This window comes from Brachyistius frenatus, unplaced genomic scaffold, assembly GCF_029030835.1.
Source record: "Brachyistius frenatus isolate BFR_SWC_R1_liver_20210118 unplaced genomic scaffold, ASM2903083v1 Contig_61, whole genome shotgun sequence".
Lineage (NCBI taxonomy): Eukaryota > Metazoa > Chordata > Actinopteri > Embiotocidae > Brachyistius > Brachyistius frenatus.
The window spans coordinates 793,154-804,013 of record NW_027210660.1 but is presented as its reverse complement, the minus strand read 5'-3'; positions in this window follow the sequence as shown (position 1 = coordinate 804,013).

Below are 10,860 nucleotides of genomic sequence, written 5' to 3'. Positions count from 1 at the left end.
ACACACACACACACCAGAAATACACTTACTTAATACCTTCAAAACCCAATTCAATACAATATATGCTGCAATTACACACGGATCACCCCTTGCCTCACCTTCCCCTTCCAAGCCTGTAAGAAAATTACAGTACAACTTAGAGAATTTGTCTTTACATGAAAGCATAACGAAGCAATGCCTGTAGGGGTCAAATTTTGTTTGGTTAGCATCTGACCAGTCTTGCATAAAATCAGTGCAGGGCTGAGAAAGTAGAAGGAAGTCCCCAGCTGTGCTCTAATGGCGATAGCAGTGGTGAAATTCTCATCATAACATATTCTTGAATGGCAAAATATGGCCCACCGGTAACCACATCTTCATTATCGGTGTGTGTGTGTGGTGTGTGTGTTACTCACTGAGAGATAATTCTGTCTCAGGGGAGGGAGAAGGTCAGTGACTCCTGGCCTTGGTTAACCCCTTAATGCACTGGCCCAGTTGCTGTCAATCTATGTTACCGCCATTACACCTCATTTAGCCCATCATTTTAGGCTCCATATTCCCCTATCACTCGCCCCCTCCATCTCTCTCTTTCACCCACACACACACACACACACACACACACACACACACACACACACACACACACACACACACACACACACACACACACACACACACACACACACACACACACACACACACACACACACACACACACACATACACACACAAAGCTTGACATACAAAAAAATGCAGGGCCTGTTCTCTATTTCCTCAGTATCTATCTCCTCCCACTGCCCTGCTCTTAATCTTTCTGCTGGCCTTGTGCATTCCCATTTTGCCTCCCCTTTTCTATCCATCCTGTGCAGGCAGACAGAAAGGTTGTGGCAAGTTCTCTGACCTCGACTACCCCATTATCTCCCCTCCTCTTGCTTTCCCCCTCTTCTCATGGCTTTTTAATTTCACCCATCTCCATCCGTCTATCCATCCACCCATCCATCCAAGCGTTTTCCCCACATGCAGCGCCCTCTTTGGGGTTCATTGCCTCTTTCTGTCTCGCTGCTATCACCACTGGATTTCCTGTCCCCATCAAAGGCCAATCCATAACGTTGGGCTTTTGTCTCCAGGTGTCTCAACAGGCAGAATGTCATCTCACATATTTACTCTGGATAACAGAAGCTACCAGGAGCTAAAGGCTTAGGCGATTGATTCATCATGCAGCTGCTATTGACATCATGTGAAAAGGTCACATGTCCCTATGGAGAACACTTTAAAAGGCCATTGGTGACTGATGAGCCTGTCATGTTTGTATCATATACATGCACTCTGTCTCCCATTCTGTATCTTTGTTCTATTCCTCTGCTCTACTCTCTCTCTCCTTCTGTGACACACACACACACACACACACACACACACACACACACACACACACACACACACACACACACACACACACACACACACACACACACACACACACACACACACACACTCCCCTGGGAATAGTAATTGGGCCCCTCTGTCATGCTGTCAGATGTGGGTTTGAGTGTCCCTTCATGTGCAACAGCAGACATTAAAATAACACAGGAGACCAAACAGCCATAGATCCACCATGACCTCTGCAGGGTCGGCCATATGTGTACGCGTGTGTGTGTGTTTCTATAGATGTGTGAAAGTTACTTCTGTGCGCTTGTAATTCTCCTGTGAGAGCAGAACTTGTGCTCATGTGTGTGTGTGTATCAAAAAGGGAGACATAATGAGAGAAACAGATCAAATCTGGACCAGAGGAAAGATTTCATCACTCATTTGTTAAATTTGCTGGAGTTCCTGCTTTGTCGCTCTCGACTGCATTGCGTGCGTTCTCTATAATCAAGTATGGCCGAGTTCAGACAGACCCAGTGTTTCCCAGTCTGCCCACACATGCACACATCAGTGCTCTTCTGTCTCATGAGGTTTTAGTTTGCTATCAAAGCGATTTCCTGTCTCAAATTTTCATCAGTAATCAAAGTTCCTGATTGAATTTGAAAAGTGAGCCCAGCTTATAAATCACATTACATGCCTCACTCCCATCATGCCTGCTCTCATCAGCCGCAGGAATGAGACGCCACCCCGGGTGTATGTCTGCGTCATGTTCTCTTTCACTGTGTGTGTGTGTGTGTGTGTGTGTGTGTGTGTGTGTGTGTGTGTGTGTGTGTGTGTGTGTGTGTGTGTGTGTGTGTGTGTGTGTGTGTGTGTGTGTGTGTGTGTGTGTGTGTGTGTGTGTGTGTGTGTGTGTGTTTTCTTGTGGATGCAGTGGAAAAGGAAAATGGATGCTGACAGGACTGTGATTCGATCTGTGATTTATTTATTTTTGGGGGGGGGGGGCAGATAAAACCGAAAGGAGAGAAGAATGGTGAAATGACAACAAAGATAACACACCGGGGTCTGATTGTATGTGGAAACAATTCTTGGCATTTATTTCAGTGTCAATTGGATACCAGATAGGTGGAGTTTATTGGATCAGCGCAGCTCGAGTCAGTTGTAAAGCCAGGTAAAGCGAATTCAGCGAAAAAGTGAGAAGCTTTTGCGGTTTTGGATGGATTATTGAATGAGGGCACCAAGGTGTCAGGGGGCCGAATCTAATTTTATTTAAAAAATATCCATTTTTTTTTCCCCTTCATATTACAGCTACACAGCTTACTGAGGCTTCAGTAACATTTTAATAGAAGCACAGTAAAAATAATAAGGCAATTTAAATAACTGAGTCACAAGAAAACACAATCTGCATGTGTCAATCTAAATATGTTGTATAATGTAGTTTTAGTATAATATATACACAGGAAGTTACGGACCGGAGATAGAGAGTCCCTTTTCTTAACTATCGTAAATTAAATACTTAAATTATGGACTAAAAACAACTACAAAGGAATGAAAAACTACTGAACAGAGACAAAAATTACTACAAAGATGTGCAAAAGGAATACAAAGAGATGCAATCTACAACAAAGAGATACAAAAGACCAAAAAAAACACCAGGAGTGTATTGTCTCAGGGTCCTTTCATGGTTGTCAGCACCAGAAAGGCTAAAAACTGCAGTATTTCCAAATACTGTTTAGTTCGACCCAAGTCAAATAGGTAACCAGAAAAAGAGACTCAGCAAAAATTCTGCCTTATTGGACAGCTGTCACCACGCAAAATCAAAAACAGATTTTAAAACGAAGCAGAGGCAGATGTACAGAAAAAGAGAGGCGGAGAATAAACAGTGTTTGACTTTGAAAAAAAAAAGGTGAAGAAAAACTTGGCAGGGTTAGGAAGTACTGAGATAATATTGACCACATAATCCTTTACAGATGTGGAAATCTCTGTTTAATGCGTGGCAGACATGACATGCTGAACTGCTATTGGTCGACTCAAGTGGGACCCGAAAGGATGACAAACTTGCTCAAACAACGATCTGTATCAACCAAAAGAAGATGAAGAAAATCTAAATTCAGAGCCAACGTAGCGAGGCCACATCGTTTGGTCTTTAAATTAGGTAAACATACACACACAAGCTGTGTAGCTTTCCAGGGTTCAGTGACTAATACGGGGTGACAGCGTCTGCAGAAGCCTTATTTATTTAAGTGTAAACATACACTCCTACTCAGAAATGTACAGACGTAGTTTGCCTTCTGTGAAATCCTTTTATGAACCGTGTATGTGTGCGTGTGTGTGTGTGTGTGTGTGTGTGTGTGTGTGTGTGTGTGTGTGTGTGTGTGTGTGTGTGTGTGTGTGTGTGTGTGTGTGTGTGTGTGTGTGTGTGTGTGTGTGTGTGTGTGTGTGTGTGTGTGTGTGACAGCTGATTGCAGTACATTGCATGATTTCCTGCACCAGCTGCGGTCACGCGTACATGTGTATGTGTGGTGGAAAGACATGAGTATTATTTTGTACACACCATGTGTTTATGTGCATTTCCTATCCTGTATAATCAAACACAGCTCTTAAAGTGCAATCAATCAAGCTTTGATTTTACGGGGAAGAGCTTCGAAATCGCAGCGACCCCCTCTATGTGCTGTGCCTGGGGAAGCTGTTTTACTGTTGCTGGATCCATAGGAATTGTTTTCTAAATTAAATGGAGGTGTAGAAGCTCAGGGGCCGACAAATAACTGTTCGCATTATGTAGCCCATCAGATATGTGGTTACCTCAGGGTACTCTGTAATGTCTTGGCTGGAGAAAGTACACGTCTCTCCGGTTTACATCTCCACAGTTTTCTATAACATCAAAGCATCAAAACAATATGGTTATATTTTGTGCATCGCTCTGCATACTCAGGCTCCTTTCATCTTCATCATCTGTTACAGTTCTTTTGTCTTGCTTTGTTTCTCCTCTGAGGAGGATGTGAAGCAAAAATGTTGATTTACAACACCTCCTGCAGTAACAGTTGTTGTCCTGTATTGCTTCACAATTCACCTCTCACAGGCCATAATTTTTTATAAAAACATGGTTCAAGATAAAGAATGAACTTAAAGGAGCAGTGTGTAGGATTTCGTGGTATATAGCAGTGAGGTAGTGAATTGCAACCAAATGAACATCCCTCACCTCACATTCCCCTTTAAAGCGTGTAAGAGAATGAATGGAGGCCATGAAACTTGTGAAAAACTTGTAAAGCCCTCTTTAGAGCCAGTGTTTGGTTTGTCCCTTCTGGGCTACTGTAGAAACATGGAGGTGCAACATGCCGGGTCCCAAAGAAGAATACCTGCTCCCCATCTAGATATGGAGGGCTCATTTCTAGGTAACGGGAACAAAACAATTCAGTTGATTAAACACTAATATCCAGTTTCTGACAAAAGATCCCACTAAAGCGTACACACTGAACCTTAAGAACAATCTGAAAATGTATTTGCAGCAAAAAAAAAACCAATATCACATACTCTATTTGTTCAAAATGTGAACCAAGTAAAGGTTTTTTTTTAATTATTATTATATTCAATATTTTTGTCCTGTACATGCTGCTGGAACGTAAAAATTTCCCTCTGTGGGATTAAAAAAGTATATATCTATCTAGCTATCTATCTCTCTAAACTACCCATGAACTGTCGTCACAGAAAGAAAGTTTCAACTATCTTCGAGAGAAAAAGTTCCATGTCATAGCTATGATCCCTCCAAGATGGTTGGGTAAGATATGATATTCCAAAGATATGGGGTGGTCCCTCAATTTTTTCCAGAGTTTTGAATGGAAAGCACTGAACATTTTTATTGGTGGGTTGGAATGAGAAAGTCTTATACAACACCACTGGAAAAACACCCACTATTGGTTAGAATCAGAAATGTCTTTCTATTGTGGTATTATTCTGGCGACATCTGAAGCTTAGACTGCTGAAATATGTGAAAACTGAGAGGATTTTGATGATTAAAAGCACAGATTTCTACTGAAATTCAGGCACATGCTGGTTTTCTTTTCACCCAAAAAAGACTACCTTCTCTTTAACTATGGTCGCTTTCCTCATCCAGATTCTCCTCCTCTTCCTCCGGCCTGTTTGTCATCTACATAATGGTTATCATTGAAAAGTGGGCATGTCTACTTGGCATTGATTTGTGGTGGCCTCTGGGGATTTGACGAGTGGCATAAGAGAGAGTGCATGGGTAAGTGGTGCAGTTGTTTGTATATTAGTGTGGGTGTATTTAGAAAATTATAAGGTACAAGTCAGGAAAGTTCTCATTGTGAAAAGAAATATGCATTGAACTGATGCTGGACCTGTGTAATACATGTCATTCAAGAATAACAAGCAGCTACACTGGCCTCCCTGTGAAAAGAGAATTAAAGGCAGACAAAATGAGGGATCGACCAGAGCGCGTGACAGGTTGGTCAATGAAGTGAAGTTGATTGAATGTTTTTCCGGTCAAGGGTCACTAACCTATCCTGAACATTACGTTTTTCATATGTATTTCGACTGAACCCTCTGTGGTACTTGTATAGACCTGGATTTCAGCAATTAGGTTTCAGAATCAGTTTCTTTTTGAGTTTAATAGTAATATCCACTTTTTGAAAAATGTGTTGCATTGCTAGCATCAAATTGAGGAACATTATGCGAGGCAGGGTTATTGCTTTTTAATGTTTGATGAAGAAGAAAAGTAATGTAATTACAAGAGACCCATGCATTACAAGGTTTCCGTTTTTTTTTTTTTAAAGCACTGCATAATATTTACCCAGTCTTTCATTTAATCCACTGCTTCGATCCAGACTGATATGTAACCTGACTTTCCCTCCGTCCAAGCCATCATTAGGTCAAAATTTTAATTTGTTAAATACTTGGGTTTTACCTGTTAACCAAAAGACTTTCCCAGCAACCTATTTGATAAGTGCTAATTAGCAATGCGCTAGAATAAGCGGTGAACATTATAATATTTGCATTGTGAGCATGTTGACATGACTGGTGACATCAATATGCCTTATATATTAGTCAATATAGCTGTTTTTTTACAATTCAAGTTCATTTTCATGTGTATTATGTGCAAAACTACAGTGATTGTGTATTGGGCTTCTAAAACATAGACAACCAATAACTCAATGCTACACATGAATGCCTGCTACGTAGATCTGGTAGCATAGCTGCAGACTCTTAGCCTTGTTTTTAATACTTTTTAACATGACAATTACAATAGTTTAGTGCAGTAATAGGTTAGGTTAGGTAGTTACTTTATTAATCCCCAAGGGGAAATTTTTTAATTTAATTTAACCTAATATCATCTGGAGTCCTTCAAAGTAGTGACAAGCAGTAAAAGTTTTCAGTGTTCTGCTGTTCAAATCAAATTAAATCAACCCCTTAATTGAATCAATTTATGCACAAAAACAGTAGTTAGACTTCCTTTGGGAGAAGTGAAGAAAATAAACATTTGAGCAATAGGGGGGGAAAAAACAAAACAGGGGACAGTCAAATTACAAGTTTAAAAAAACTGTTAGGCTTTTGGAGTGTAAAACCACACTCAGGGTTGCAAAATGTCACAAAAAACGAACTGCAACTTTGGAGGCCCCACCATCATATGCACACACTCACACTATCCATAACCGCATGCAGTGAGCTCACACGCTGTGATAGTTGACATCTGACCACACAAGATGGGCTACTAAAAGAGAATGTAAGTGCTGACTCCAGCTCTACTTGTAGTCTGCTGACAAAAAGTGAAAAGCATTCAGCCTTTCTCTCTGTCTACATCTTCATGTTATACTCTGATATGATTGTTTATGGTTTCCACCATTACAACAGTGCATTTGTTTGTGCATGTGTGTGACTATAAACAGACACAAATGCTGCACAAATTGTGAGCCAAGGGCAGGCAGTTGAGGCTCTAAATCAGCCATGTGCTTACTAACAGAGGTTTGACCCAAATAACAATGTAATTTATGAAGGCTTTTAGGCTCCCAGGAAGCCATGGAAATAGAACAGAGAATAATGTGAGTCTGACCGTAGCTACATCACTTCAGTTTATGTCCTAGTCTTTTACTAGGACACATGTCTGTGGTCCTTAATGATACACAGACAGTAAATACAACGTTAATGGACACTGGGTTTACAAAGATGTGCTCGGGCTACAAATGCAAATCAGCACACGCAATTATAGACAAACAAGAATGCTAAACAGGTGCCGGCACTGACAGGCACGATTATAAAGACATGCAATGAAAAGGAAAAGCAGTGCAGTAAATGATGGAGATATAGTAATAGAGACAGTGAGAAATGTGAGAGATGGATGGATGGAGAGGGAGCCAGAGATCATTAGTACTCCATTGCAAGGTGTTGGCCCCAGGCAGGGTTAGAGGCTGAAATGGACTGTTAGCAGCTGCTGGAGGAGATGACATCTCAGGCAGACCCAAAGGATGAGTTAAGATATCCCAAGCCCTCATACAGCTTTGGGTGTAAGTGTGTGTGTGTGTGTGTGTGTGTGTGTGTGTGTGTGTGTGTGCGCGCATGTGTCTGCATGCATATAATCCTGTGTGCTACCCTCCCGTGCTGTAGCGGGTCATTTGCCTCAGTGCTTGAAGTGGAGATGCAGCTCTGAGGATCAGGCTCCTGTCACTGCTTCACAGATCAGAGCACAGAGCAACAGGATGCCATAAGAGAAGAGGAGAGGGCAAAGACAGACAAACGAGATGACATGAGACCTTTTCCTACACAACATTTTCGTTTTTTTTACTGTATTTTTTGCTTTCTTTCTCACACATTAGGTTTGATCAGAAATGCCCCATTTTCCTCACCAAACTGCACTAAATTACAAGACCAGTGTTACACTCAGTGAGGCAAACCAATAGAAAGGAGCCTTTCCTTTGCCTTTCTTACAGTCCAGTGAGAGAGAGCCGTGAGAATCAGTAAGCAAAGCAGTACAGCAGTAACGACATTACACTGCTCTTGTTTTCATTTGATACACAGTCAGATGATTCACTTCATGATGTCCGTAGACTCATAACAGATAAACAGAGAAAGAAAGAGAGCAAAACGGGAAAAGTTGAATGGGCGTAAGGGAGAGAGAGAGAGAGAGAGAGAGAGAGAGAGAGAGAGAGAGAGAGAGAGAGAGAGAGAGAGAGAGAGAGAGAGAGAGAGAGAAAGAGAGAAAGAGAGAAAGAGGAGAGCCAATTTGTGCGTTCACATATTTTTCTCAGACTTATCATCACGCAAATTAGGTCCTGCTTTCTGCTGATAAGGTCAGCTGTCAGTCTGGTTCTATTTAAAGGAGTGGATTTGCGCAGAAAGACACACGCTGCCGCACAAGCTGATTTTTAAGATGATTTTGCATCATCAGGACACTTGCAGTACATGCACACGTAAGGAAATAAATTTCAGTGTGTTATTTATTTCGTTATTTTTTTTCATTTAACATAATGACAGCATACTCCCACTCTCCGGAAAGCCCGAAGCCAGACAGTTTTTGTCTTGCCCTCTTTGGACATATTTCATAGCCATATATTCTAAAAAATCCCTCTCCTTGTAATCTACAAGTCATATCCTCGTGAGTCATAAACTCATAAATTAAACCGCATGTTGCAATCCATCACTACGTAATCACTCCTCTGAATTGTGCCACGCAACAATGACACCAGCAGTCGAGTGTCTTTCTGTGGAGAAATGTTCCCGTATGCAGGTCCCAGGCGCTGTCATTTTGACATATTCATTCTGACTATGCCAGAGAAGATGCATAAAAGGTATTGCCAAAAGCTGAGCGTTTGTTAAATGAAGATCAATGGGATGGTTTGGATTGAAGGTGATATTTTATTTAGGAGCAGACGCTCTTTGTTTTGGTAATGCAACAGCCACTCTCGCAACAACATGACAGCCCGGGGAAATGGATATTGATTAGAAAAGGTTGATACCCCTCCTCCCCTCTTTTTTCTTTTTTTCTTACACTGTTTCTTTCCCCCTACATACACACACTCTTGCTGTTTTGCTCTTTTTAATACTCTAGCCATTTCAGAATTCCCCTCCTCTGTCTCCGTTTGTGGTCGGGCTATAATGTGTGATGTGCTGCAATGCTTGATGGATGATAGGAGCTGATTTGAAGGCCATGCAGCTAAAGCTGGCGAGGACACTGGATCAAATTTCGATCATGTACGCGCCATTTTGTTGTGCATGCATGTGTGTCTGTACAGGTGTGTGTACACATCTGTGCGAGCCACCAATAGCAGAGAGAATAGAAGGATCAACGTGTGTATGCGAGAGAATACAGCTGTGCAACACCAGAACCTGAAGAAGAAATAGTTTTAGGCCAAATAAAGTTCGGGAGGTAGATGAATATCAGCTGAGAACTGATCTAACAGTGAAAACCTACAAAAGTAGCAGCAATGTTATCTTTGACTAAGCAGGTAATTATATAAATTTTGAGCTCATAAGACATCTGTCATTTAATGACAGCAAGAAGCGGCTTTGTTAATTGTGTTGTATCAATCCATAACTAACAGCAACGTATGAAAATAAAAAATAAATGTGTGTGTGTGCATGTGTGTTTCTTTCGCCGTCTTTCTCCCTGTATATACTGTATATATGTGCAGGAGGTTAATACGCCCCCCTGCTGATACCACAGACTCACGCAGACAACACTCAGTAGATGTAAGTCACTAACGTACAACATTGTCCTCCACACTCACATATAGACGCACTCTTGTTTTTGACACATGGATGTTGCATTAGCTCACTCTCTGGAATCTCTCTAGAATCTCACTTCTTAATCGCACCCATTAATATCAAAATTTATTTTACCAAAAGTAACATCCAAATGAACATTATTCATAACTTTAAACTTGCAATATGTAGGTCCAATGCTGCCATTATCAAGTCAATTATTCTTGATTTTGCCTGTTTCAGTTCTCCATACTGCAAAAGCTGACATACTGAATTCTAAAAGTATTCAGACTCCTTCACTTTTTGACCCTTATTGCATAGCATATTTAATTTTTAAACAGATAGAATCACCATTATATTAAAATTTGAAAGTTATAATAAAAGTATTTAAACCTTTACTGCAATACTATACATGGGACTTGCCAAGTTTTGCACACTTTGATGAGAGTTTATCCTTTCATGTTTCATCAGATTGGATAGGTAGCATCTGTGATCTGCCACCTTCGGGTCTCTCTGCAGATGTTCTGTGAGGTTTAAGTCTGGGCCACTCTGAGATAGTTAGACACATGTCCTGAAGCCATTCCACTGTTGTGCTTCAGGTCATTGTTGAGCTGAAAGGTGAATTGTTGTCTCAGTCTCAGGTCATTGCGCTCTGAAGCAGGTTTTCTCTGAATTTGCATCCATTCATCCTTCCCTCATTTCTGATCAGTCTCCATGTCCTTGCTGCTGAGAAGCACCTCTAAAGCACAGTTACATTTTTGTCTCATCCAACCACAAAATATTTCTTTCTTGTGCTCTCAGTGCCCTTTAAACGCC